A 12,992-nucleotide genomic window follows, 5' to 3' on the forward strand; every position below is an offset into this window, starting at 1 on the left:
GTGCCGCCAGGCGGTGCGTGAAAAACTAGGTTCTGCCCAGATTCTTCCTGCATTCAACGTGACCCACTGACCCCATTGTTTCACAGTCCACCCTCAGGATCATGTATTTCACCAATTCTGCATTTTCAAATAACAATTTGCCCTGCCAAGGATTCTCATATCTTGAGAATCACTTCCAAAACCTCCCTTTATCATGAAAACACAAAAAAATCCAAGAGAATGGCAAACAAGTTGGTGTCGCTTGGCGGGCAGCACATACCCGCTAGGCGGTGCATGGTATGTAACCCAGAAAATGGCTCTGGAGGTATGAGTCGCCTGGCAGGCCTTCAACGCCGCTAGGAAGGTTCTAGAAATTTCCAAAAACGCGATAAAATTCAATGCAATTTCAATTTACACATTCCATCACATCCATAACAACACAAAAACATATACATGATATATAACACGAAAAATTTAACTCCCCTAACCTGGATTAAAGCTTCCCTTGAGTGATTTTTTGCTTCTTCCCTTTAACTCCAAAGTAATCTTCCTTGGCTTCTCCAAAGTAATCTTTCTTGGCTTCCCTTTAAGATCCGCAGAATTTAATTAATTAAATAATTAATTAATTAATAAATGCGGGTAGGTAGTGCATTTATGACATTAAATTATGTTGTGTATGACGTGGAAAAGTACTAGCTTAAATGGTTGAGAGTATTTGATTATGTGAGAGGACTTGGGTTCGAGTCTTAAGTATGCAAATTGTGTGTTATTTAGTTATTATTGTTTTAATAATATGTTGGGGCATGTTTATATGACATAATACTAGAATTGTGTGAGTTAGCAAGAAACATGAGTTGGCCTAATGGTATAGTATTGATTTGGCTTTGGCTTGGTTGGGGGTTCGAAACTTGGTGAACTCAAAATTGCTTTCTTTTTGCTAAAAAGTTAGTATGGCCTGAATATAAAAGGGTAGAGAAAACCTTATCAGAAAGGGGGCAGCCAAGGGGTTGAAAAATAACTAAGTGATGGACCTTAAATAGCAATTAAAATACCATTAAGGCTATTTTCGTTTTTGCACTTAACACCACTATTAATGCACCTATAAAAGGTCAGAATTTTGTGAAAAGAGGGTTTCTGCAGTTATGGTTTTGAATCAATTGTGTGGGGAGCGAATTGAAGAGGATTGAGATATTTCCTAGGGCAAATTGTGGAAGCACTAAGGGATTTTCGTGTTGGGCAAGAAGAAGAGCTATAACCTTATACTTTTGCAAGGGGAAATTCCAGGTTAGAGGAGCTGAGCCGAATTTCTGTGTTTATCGTATTGTCCTGCATGATCTTTGATGAAACTATGTTCTGAATTTCGTGCTGCATGATCTTTGATGAAACTATGTTCTGAATTTAGGGGTTATGTGTTTTGGTACCGTTTTATTGAATTTTGGCCTAAAAGCATGAAAATAATGGGGTTATGCACTGCCTATTCTTTGATTATGCAAAGTTGGGTTGCTGGGGGTCTATTTTAGCATTCTATGGGTTGTGGCCCGAAATGACTTCCCTTGAGTTGTGGCTCGGGATAGCGGATGAACACGAGGAACCTTTAAGTTGTGGCTCGGGTTGGCGAGTGTTGCCGGTGTGAGTGTGCTGGTTGTGGCCAGTACGGATGGGTCTAGAGGGATTGCCCTCCTCAGTGATTCGCTGACGAGTTTGGTAGTCTTGGGACGTTGCGGACTATGTTCGTAATTGGGAACTCCACCTGGCGTTACGGTGTGTGATCCGTAGCATGGTTTCCGCACGTGCTCTATCGGTTGTAGCCGATATGTGTGGCAGCAAGGCGCCTTGAGATACTTAATAGAAGATGTAGAACACTACTACCATGGTTGTGGCCATATGGAAGGAAGGTAACGAGTCTTCCTCGAGGTGCATCGGTACACATGGTGGTGGCCATGTGATAGAAATGGAGTAAGTTCTGTGGGAAATGAAAGGATATTATATATGGTTGTGGTCATGCAGTATAAGGGAAGAGTTTTGTGTTATTGATGTATTATTTTTATCGATTATACATGTATATGTGTGTTTGGTATATTTTTACATTGTTTTATCTTTTAGCTCACCTTATCTGCTTGTGTTTGGCAATGATCCTGTACGCGATACATGTGAGTAGGTGATGATGTAGGTGGAGCTGGTGAGGCTTAGCCGCGGAGAGGGGATAGTTTGGGAGATTTACATGTTTTTGTTTTGAAATAATTTGTAATCTCTGATGAGAGGCCTTGTAATTACGTTCAGTTTTATGATTTACGAACTTTGAGTATATTTGGAATTAATACGAATGTTTTAAATTTCCCGTGTTTCTGGGAAATGAGGTATTATTAAATGCATTGAAATTAATTACTTTATTTTATTTTATTAAATTCGTAATATCCTGACGGGATGTTACATGAATCACACTTCAAAGCTACAAAAATGATTCTCAAGTATCTGAAAGGGACAACTAATGTTGGATTATGGTATCCTAATGAATCTAACATTGTTCTTAGTGGTTTTCCAGATTTTGACTATGTAGGGTGCAAATTGGATAGGAAAAGACAAGTGGTACATGTCATCTACTTGGATCAAGCCTAATTTCATTGAATAGCAAGAAGCAAGCATGTGTAGCACCCTCTACAACTGAGGCTGAGTACATAGCAGTTGGACATGCATGTGCTCAAAGCATATGGTTGAAGAATCAACTTATGGATTATGGTGTAAAGCTGGAGAGGGTACCTCTTTATTGTGATAATACAAGCGCAATCAACCTAACTAAGAATCAAATTCAGCATTCTAAAACTAAACACATTGAAATCAGGCATCATTTCATAAGAGATCATATTCAAAAAGGTGATATTAAAATCATGTTTGTGAAAACCGAAAATCAATTAGCGGATTTATTCACTAAACCACTTGCACGTGATAGATTTAATGAGCTTAGAACTGAATTAGGTATTCTTGACACGAAGAATGTATGTTGATATCTGTTTGGCTTGTTAATCTTATTACATCATGGGTATACTGCATTTAAAGTGGTAAAATCTGCATAAATTGAAAACTGTCAGAATTTCAGTCAACTAAATTTGCAAATTCAACACATAGATTTCACTTAAACTGTTAAAATCTGTATAATTTGTGTTCTGGAACTGTTTCAATCTGTTAAATCTCACAAAACAGCACATATATTTCATTTAAATTGGTCTGGTGTGAATTTCGTGTAATCTAGAATTTTTAGTCAGCTAAACTGCAAATTTAACTCATAGATTTCACTTAAAATTGTCATTGCACCAATAATTAGTTTTCTAGTACAGTTTTAGTCGATTAACTTTGTATTTTTTATGTGTTAAAATGTGGATTTGCTTGAATTGATTTTAATTGATTGACCTAGTCAAAGTATGCATCACATGATTGTTTTTGGACTGTAGTAGCAGCATGTAACAACTATTACATCAACTAAAATCAACTTTTCAGATTGCATTGATCATAAAGTGCTTTCATTACATGATTTCCAATGTGCATGCATTAGATGTGAACTATTTGTGAGTGGATTGTTCATAAAATGCATGGGAAACACATCACTGCATACTCTGATACAGATTCCCTCACATTTAATTGGTTGTGATTTCTTGTACGACATTGAAAACAAAATATCTGTACAATTTAATAGACTGATTTTGAAAATCAACATGTTGATTCTATAAATACTTGCATAAGCATCTGCATTGGCATTCTTATTTCCTAGTAAGAGCCAAACCTACAATTCACCATGCCTAGAAGATCATGAACAACCCCCTCAGATGATGAAAGCTCCACCCCACCTACTCCATCCTCTCCCAATGCCATGAATCAAGGAAGGCTTGAGGTATGGTTTGAAGGCCATGAAGACAGAATTCAAACCTTCTTGATTGAGATCAATAAGAAGCAAATCATCCTTCATAAGGTGATTCGTATGTCATGGCTAAGGGCAAAAAACTTTGGCAACCATGAGCAACATCTAAAAACCCAAAAATTGATGACATTCCTTGAACTTTCGGGCAAGGTGTGTTCGGACTTGGTGAAGGTGTTCTATGCCAACCTTAAGTTCAGCAATGGCATTCTCAAAACAAGTGTCAAAGGTGTGGAGAAGGAAATCACTAGGCAAACATGGAAGGATGTGGCTGGCCTAAGGCAAAGAGGTGTGCAAGTTCGCAAGGGTGAAACTAGTGCAGTGGATGAATTCAACAAAGTGCAATACTTCAACCAATGTGTGCGAAATCAAGGTGGGCAAACTAGAAATTTCCATGTGGGAAGGCTTCGTGTGGAGGAAAGGTTGCTAGCTATGGTGGTGACCAAAATCATCATGCCTAGGGGGAGTAATCATGCAACCTTGAATGAAGGCGATCTTGTGGTGATGTACTGCATTCAAAATGGTGTGATGGTGGATTGGACATACACAATTTGTGACCACATGATAAAGGCAAAGAGATTCATAGATTTCAAGCTTCCATATGTGGTGTTCATCTCCAAGTTCATTGAGCATTTTGGTGTGGATGTGGAAGGAGAACTTTAGGAGTCTACTGGTCTTCTAAATCATGTTTCAACACTGAATATGCACAAGAGGGGATTCACCAAGATTGGCAACACTTGGCTGGTTGAAGGAGATCATGGTTCTAATATTGAGGTTGGAGCAAATGACCATGAAGCGGGAACTAGAGGAGGAAACCAAGGGGTAGATGAACCACAACCTGTGGCAATTGAGATTTATAACCCTCCTGAGAATATTGGACCTACATACTCCCAATTTGAGAGAATGGTTCTCAACCAACTTCAAGACCTCAACATGGCACAAAATGCACACCATTCTTATTGCACAACAAGGTTCTAAGACTTGGATGACTAACTGTATAATGTTCTTGACCTCTTCTCTAATGTCTACAACAGAGACAACCCTAGGAATGAATGAAGGGGATGGCTCACAGGTCATGCATTGCATTTTTGTGCTGTATTTTTTATGTCTATCTGTCTGTTCTAGTTTTTCAATCGGTTATTTTCTCATTTCCGTCGACTGATTATATCAGTTTCAACTTCATGATGTATTTGTCATTTCTGTTTTGGTGTGTTTGTATTCGTATCAGGTGCCTTGATACACTCCTATGTTAATGCTTTAATGAAAATTTTCATCTTTCCAAAATGATCTATGCATTTACTTTCATTTGATGAATCCAAAGGGGGAGAAAAAGGATTTAAAATGAGTAAAATTGTGTTAAAATTGGAAAACTTGAAACAAATATGCTGGAATCATATAATACTACAAACTTAACCTAAAACCTTAAGTTAAATCATATTATTAGTGATAGGGGGAGCATATGCATATGTGATATGTATGTATGCCTATGTGCTTTTGCTTGGTTGTATGTTTGGAATATTGGTATCTTGTATGCAAAAGATTTTTCAGATTTCTCTATGGATCTTAGCTCATCAATTCAACTCGAGGATGATGGCTTCATCAATTCAGGGGACGATTGTTGGCACAAGCAAGCTTGAAGCAAAGAATTGATAAAGGCATGTGCTTGAAGATCACAGGTGTTTGATGAAGATTGATGGAGATCCACTTGAAGATTAAGTTTTAGTGTGTTAAATCTAAAAATAACATGTTGAATGTAATGTGTTTGTGTTATATCTTGTTGGTAGGCTATATGACATAGGTTAGCTGTCTTTTGTGCCTTAGTATGTCTCTTTTAATCTGTTAAAATGGGTTTTAACGAGTTAAAAGGCTTGTTGTATATAGTTTCTGGTATGAATGTATTCAGTCAATTGAATTATTTTTTAATCAACTGATGTCACTTAAGTAAAGTGAAATTAGCTGATTGTACGAAAAATTCAATCGACTATTTTCACTTAAACCAGACTATATAAGTTGTGTTTTTGCGAGTAGAGGTGCGTATCTAAGTTTTTGAGCACGAAACTTTTTCATTCTTCTCTAGAAAGATCTCTCTCTACAATACACAGCTACAACTTGTGTCTTGAAGATCTTGGTTGATCTTGGTTGGTTTTGGATGCATTTTGGCTTGTGAGTAGCTTGAAGAACACATGTATGGTTGACTAGGGAAAGCCACCATCAGGTTTGGATGTTCTTGTGCCTCTGGTTGGTTTGCCTAATGTGGTTTCAGGTTTGTAAGTGTGATTCTTGTAGGGTGTGTGTCTAGATTTTTGTGAGTAAAAAATCTTGTGAGTTTTGTTGTTCAAAAGTGTAATCTTGGTATGTGATTTGTAAAACTTTTGAATATAGTGGAAACCAGGCTTAGGTTGTCCTGGTAAACTAGATGTAGCTCTATGATTGAGTGAACCAGTATAAAAACAATTGTGCATTTCTCTTTCCCTCATCTCACTCTCTTTGAAACTTTTTAAAAACTTAAGAAAACCAAGCAAATTGATCTTTGGTGTGATTTAATGCGTTCTTGTGTAATTTGAGGCTTTATACTTGTTATAAATACTGTTTGGAACAAGTCTTGTGTGTAAAAGATTGTTGTTTGAGTTGAATTTGCAAATTCTGCATTCTGCATAAATCTCCAGTATTTTAGCCGAGTGATTTGTCTTTTTAATCGGCTGTTTCATAGCTCTAAGAACAATTTAGTCTACTGATTTATATTTTAATCGACTGAAAGTGTATTGGTCTGCTGCATTTACATCCAAACTTTCCACTCTATTAGATTCAATTGAAAAGAGGTTTAAGCTTTCAAAAAAGTTTTATACAACCAATTCAACCCCCCTACCTTCATGGCTAAAATCACCATTTCAAAACTAACAATTACAACTACTTAAAAAGTATTATGTTCACCGAAATAAAAAAAGTACAATTTATGAACCATTGTCTGTAACATCCCTACTGGAAATTACTTAATTTAATAAATAAAATAAAATATAGAAAATCAATCGACAAAATTTTATTATTTCCAAACGTGGGAAAATTGAAATTATTTTTCAACGTGCTATAATTTAAACATAACTAAATAATAATCTTATTACAAGTTTTCAAAATCAAACATAATGAAAGAATATCATAAAAAACCCTAGCTCAAGAGCCCCCAAGCTAGCCCTCTCTCCGTCTCCATGCATCACCAACATCACCTGTAACATCATCTGTAACATCATCTGCTCCCGCGTAACGAATCACACGATCATCGCCAAACACAAACAGAAAGGGTGAGCTCAAAATAAACAATCAATTAATTTAATAAACTTAACAATACACACAATTATTTTATTCTAGTTAGTTCTTGGCCAAGACCTTAATCCCCAAGGCTTTTAAACCTTCACAACACACCAATAGTTAGCCTCGGATTAAGGGTTTATGATGCTCACACGAACCTGCCCGCTCGTGGTCATGCCTCTATGAACCTCCTCGCTTGTAGTCCTGCTCTACGAACCTCCCCGCTCGTAGTCCTGCTCTACGGACCTACCCGCCCGTATTCCAACACACGTGATCCACTAGCTACGTACCTCCCCGCACGCAGCGTGTGGGCACAAAACATACGAACCTACCTTGCTCATGTCCCCACACGAGAGTAACATGAAATGAACCTCCCCGCTCATATCATCACGTGTTCACCACCATCCATGAACCTACCCGCTCATGGCACAGCATCCCTTAATCCAAGTCTCACATCACAGCATGATAACGAAAACAAGAAAAGCACACTACGCTACACAAGGTAGATACTGTTAGTTTTGAAATGGTTGAAAAGCCAAGAAGGGGGGTTGAATTGGCTAGTTAAAAATTTAGGCTATCTTTGCAAGCTAAAAACCACCTTTAATTGAATCAAATAGATCACCAAGTTAGGATGCAAACAGTACTGAACTATACACTTTCAATCGATCAAAAACAGAGTTAACAGATTGATTTTACTAAACAGATTCTGTTCTGGTATAATCAATCGATTGAAACTGAAAAACAATCGACTAAAATATTGGGAAAAATGTAAAAATGAGAATTTGAATTTTAAACCAGAAACAATGCTCAAGAAGGATCAAGATCAGTTCCAAATGATTATACAAACATGCTCAATGCTTCAGATGCTATGAAAACATGCAAGAACATGAAAAAGATGATTAAAGCACAAGTTCTTGAAACTTTAAAATGAAAATGCAAGAGAGAAAGGTTAGAAAAGAGAAGACACCACGAATTTTTATATTGGTTCACTCAAACCTAAGCTACATCTAGTTTGTCAAGGCAACCATAGCTTGACTTTGCACTATTTCAAAAGTTTTACAAAGTATCCACCCTTACACTTCCAAAATATGCAAAAACACCACAAAAGACTCTTGAATCACAGAAGAATCACACCAGAACAACAAAAACCCTCTTGCAGACCTGGAAAACCACCAAGCACACACACAAAGCTTGAGAAAGATCAAACCTTAGTGGTAGCACAACCTTCTCTACCACAAACCACTTTCTCCAAGCTTCAAACCAAGCCAAAAGCTTCAAGAATTGATCCAAGATCAATCTTCAACAGCTGCAACACCTATGATCATGAAGGAGAGAGTTTCCACAAGTTTCCAGAACCAAATCGTGCTCTAAAATGATCAACAGACATCTCTTTCGAAAATCACAGCTTTTATAGTCAAACTGTTACGAAATTCAACAAGTTGATTTTCAAATCAATCGGTTGATTTCACTTGACTTAAGTGAAATCAGTCGATTAAAAACTAAATCAATTGATTGAATTTGTTATAGTTTAAGACTACTGCAGCCAACCTTTTAACCTGTTGAAAAATCATTCAACAGACTAAAAGAGACATTTTAACCTGTTGAAAAACCATTCAATAGATTAAAAACACAACAAAGACAAACTACATCTAATTAATGCTTTAAGGTCTACAACATGAATTACAAACTACAAGTACACTTTCTTAATGATGTAACTACATGGAGAGCACACATTCCAGCCTTAATCACCATGGATATCATCAAATCTCCTTTCTTTCATCAATGTAGGTTTCATTCCAATGGTTATGGCTTCAAGATAGTTCAAAAGAGCTTCACTCAATCTTCATCAAATCTTCAAGAAGCAAACCACCTTGGCTTTTCATGTCAACACATACTCAAGATGGTCTTAGGGATTCCATTGCTTCCACGAACCTGCCCACTCGTGGTCCAACTCTACGAATCTCCCCGCTCGTAGTCCAACTCTACGGACCTCCCCGCCTATAGTCCAACACACGTGATCCACTAGCTACGAACCTCCTCGCTCGCAGCATCTCTAAGTGTGAGCACGGAACATACGAACCTCCTCACTCGTATCCCCACACGAGAGTATCAGGATATGAACCTCCCCGCTCATATCATCATGTGTTCATCACCAATCATGAACCTACGTGCTCATGACAACAACAAGCATATCCCAGACCAAGACCAACACAACAAGTCATGCAAAACATATTACAACGCACCCTGCCACTACACCATCGCCTAACGCAGCCTAAGCATGACTAGGCGAGATGGCAGTACAGACCGCCTGGCGATTCCACATCACCGCCGGGCACCACAACTCACAATACATTCCTGTTTCCTACTATCGCCTGGCGGTTCAGTCTACACTGCCAGGCGCTACACCATTAATGTGACACTACTAGTTTTAGGTACTCTAATTCATTTCCTAGAATTCAACCATTCAATTCTTAAACATCCAGAAATCAACATACACATTCATATATTCCAAATTACAACATCAAAACACATATGCATCTTTCAAGTATAAGCACATATTCCTCTCTTTTATAATTCATATATACTTACCCCTTAAATCAATTCCAACACACACTTTATTTTCCCCTTCTCATTTTACACCCCTTTTCATGCTTACAATTCACATACCCCACAAAAGACACAATGAAAGTTAAATACTTATTCTGCATGCCCTCGCAATTCCATTACATTTAAAGTATGATTATTATGTTCCCATACTTTCCCAAAACCCATCATGATCATGCAACACTCGGTCATAGTGATATCATCAATAGTGGCCTTATTCACACACTTATAACATCATACATTCAAGCTAACATATATATGTTCATATATTCAACATGGCTCAGCAAACACTACTAAAACATACTCATCAATCACACATCTATATATATTATATATACATTCATCAATCAAGGCCATACCAGGACTTAAGCACACTTAATCATCCATTGATAATCATATTATTAGGGAATTAAAACAACCAATCATGAGTGATGTATATCTCTAGCTGCAGACATCAAATTCAAATCTCCACCGTTCAAAGTGAAGAACAACATGTTATAAAGCTCTTTTCAAAATTTCACCTAAATCGGACGGTTAACGAAAAGGGAAACGCAATTTTACAAAATCTGTGCAAACTAGAAAAATCTGTGGCGCCTAGCGCCCGGAAAATCAAAGGTTGGCGGTATCAAAGTTGCGCCTGGCGGCCCAGAATTGGGTTATTACTCATGCGTATTTGGGATTATGCAGGGCATCATGATCATACATTACAATACCAAACAATCATAAAGCATGTATATACGTGAAGGAACTACCCTAACCTGTTAATCCTTGCTCAAAATGGAGGAATCAAGACTTCTGTTGTGCCACCACTAGTCCAACCTTGGCCTTCTCCTAGTACACTTGATGCTCTTATCAATTTCCACATAACACTCACCTTCAGGCCCTCTTTTCGTTCTTAGTAAGGTTTGAACCCACAACCACTCAATTACAAAGTCAATGCATAACCAATTCAACCAATTCATGTTTCGTGATAATTCCTATAATTTTAGGATTACATTATCACTACTCAGTTCAAACATAACATTAAAATAATACACTTATTAATATAGCATACAATTAGCATACATAGGACTCAAACCCAAGTCCTTTCAACATAACTAAGTACTCTCAACCACTTGAGCTAGTACTGTTCCATGTCATAACAACCCACATTAAATGCCATAAAGGCTCCCACGACCCGCATTTATTAAATAATAATTTATTTAATTATTTAAATTTCTCGGGTCTTACATTGTCTACATTTTCATTTCTCTTCATCTTGATCTTCTCACGTTTGTCCTTGTAAAAAGAATACACTTTCATTCCTCTTGCTCTTCATGCTACTAACATCCAGTCATCGTTCCTATCCTCCATATTTTTTAAGCATTAGAAACGGTCTTCTCAAAAGTTTCAGTAAATGAGCTTTTGTTGGTAATTCTAACAAGTGGAGGTAGTGTTTTTCCTGAATTTTTTCTGTTCCTGAAGCCCCAATCAAAGCTCAATTTCATGCTATCAAAAGCACCTATTGTATGTCTTCCTACAATAGTGTTAGAAAAGATGTCCTACATCGGTTGGAACTTACTTTGGGGCCTAATTTTCATGTTATAAATGGAGCCCAATGTTTCCATAAGGAATCATCCCAAAGTTTCTCCCTTTATATTCCTTTTGCTTGATTGCTTGAGAGAAGAATTAAGAGAGGATATTAGTTTCTCCTCTAAGAGAAAGGAGGTTAGTTTCTCCTTTAAGGTTCTCCTTATATTAATTTTTCCTATTTCCAAGAGAGGAGTTGTCATCGTTTTCTCCTTAGGACTAGAGAAAATGGTATGTAATTTTTCCTTTCCTTGAATAAATTATATTCATTGCATATTATCTATTTTTGTACCTTTATTTTCATCTTTTATTTTAGTTGTGAATACTTGTGCTAGTACTCTCATACCCATCAAATAGAGAGGTCACCATCCTTTCCCTTGAATATTTTTTATGAAACCAAAGGTAGTACTTAGAATCAACATGCAATAATGGGGTTATAAAAAATTCATGATAGATAATTAACCCTTAACTTTGTAAATTTTGTAAGCAAAAAGTTTGACAACACCGTAAGTAGAGATCGCAAATAAACCCGCCCCCGTGGGTATTGCCTGAACCAGTCTCCGTTTTGACAGAGAATCCCCGCATTGACTGGGTATGAGTATATGGGTATGGGGAATCCTCGATTTTTTCAATTAGGTATGGGGATGGGGATGGGGATGTACATATACCCGCCATATCTCCATCCTCGTTTAAATTATTAAAATATTCTCAATTAATTAAGTAACCATATATATATATATATATATATATATATATATATATATATATTGTTCCTGCAGAGAACAAATAAGATGAATTAGGCACAAGTGTCACCTTACCATGTAGTCCGCTATCTCTTCAGTTGGTCTCTTCCCGGTTGATACATGTCAGCTTGAACCCAGGAGGGGTTACCTACAGAAGAGTCTTTGAAGCTCAAGTAAGTCAAAGCTCTCAGAGAGTCAAATTAGTGATTAATGAATGTGTACCTTTAATTCATGGGATCCATGCGTATTTATAAAGCATTAATGATGTTCATTTATCCAATGGGTCGGGCCTTGGTTTGGACCCTAGCCTGGGTTATGAGTGGGCCTGGGCCCTAACCCAGGCCCCCAAGGTCCATCGAACGCTGGGACCTCCATTTTACTAAGTCTTCGAGGGTGGTCTGATCCGTTTATTTATTGGCTTGTTAGATGCCGTCCTTGGCCGTGTACTATCTATGTTGGCCATTTAGTTGTTACTTTAGCCTTTGTTCATTTAAATTCGAGGACATGGCGGCCCAGGTCGTGTACTTGGGTTGTCTCTAGCATGTTCGTGAGATTTATCATTTATATGGTTAAATTGACCAGGTCCGGTATAAGTTAGACTTACTCGGCCTAGGCTGAATACTTGACTGCCTTGATGTATTTTTTACTTATTTGATTGAGTTCGGTTAGGTGTGGTACACCAGTCCCCCAGCCTTGTACGATGGGAGTTGTCGGTCAAGGGTGATATGTGTTGGTATGTTAGCGGAGCCGGTTAGGTGTGGTACACCAGTCCCCCAGCCTTTAAGTGTGATGAACAGTGTTAAGGCTAAAAAGTGGTAACCGTTAGAAGGTAGGTGAAGGGGTGTCAGGGGTCCAATCAAGAAGTTTTGGCACCGTCGTTTTTTCAA

The sequence above is a fragment of the Vigna unguiculata genome, chromosome 5 (genome assembly GCF_004118075.2).
Source record: "Vigna unguiculata cultivar IT97K-499-35 chromosome 5, ASM411807v1, whole genome shotgun sequence".
In the NCBI taxonomy this organism is placed as follows: domain Eukaryota; kingdom Viridiplantae; phylum Streptophyta; class Magnoliopsida; order Fabales; family Fabaceae; genus Vigna; species Vigna unguiculata.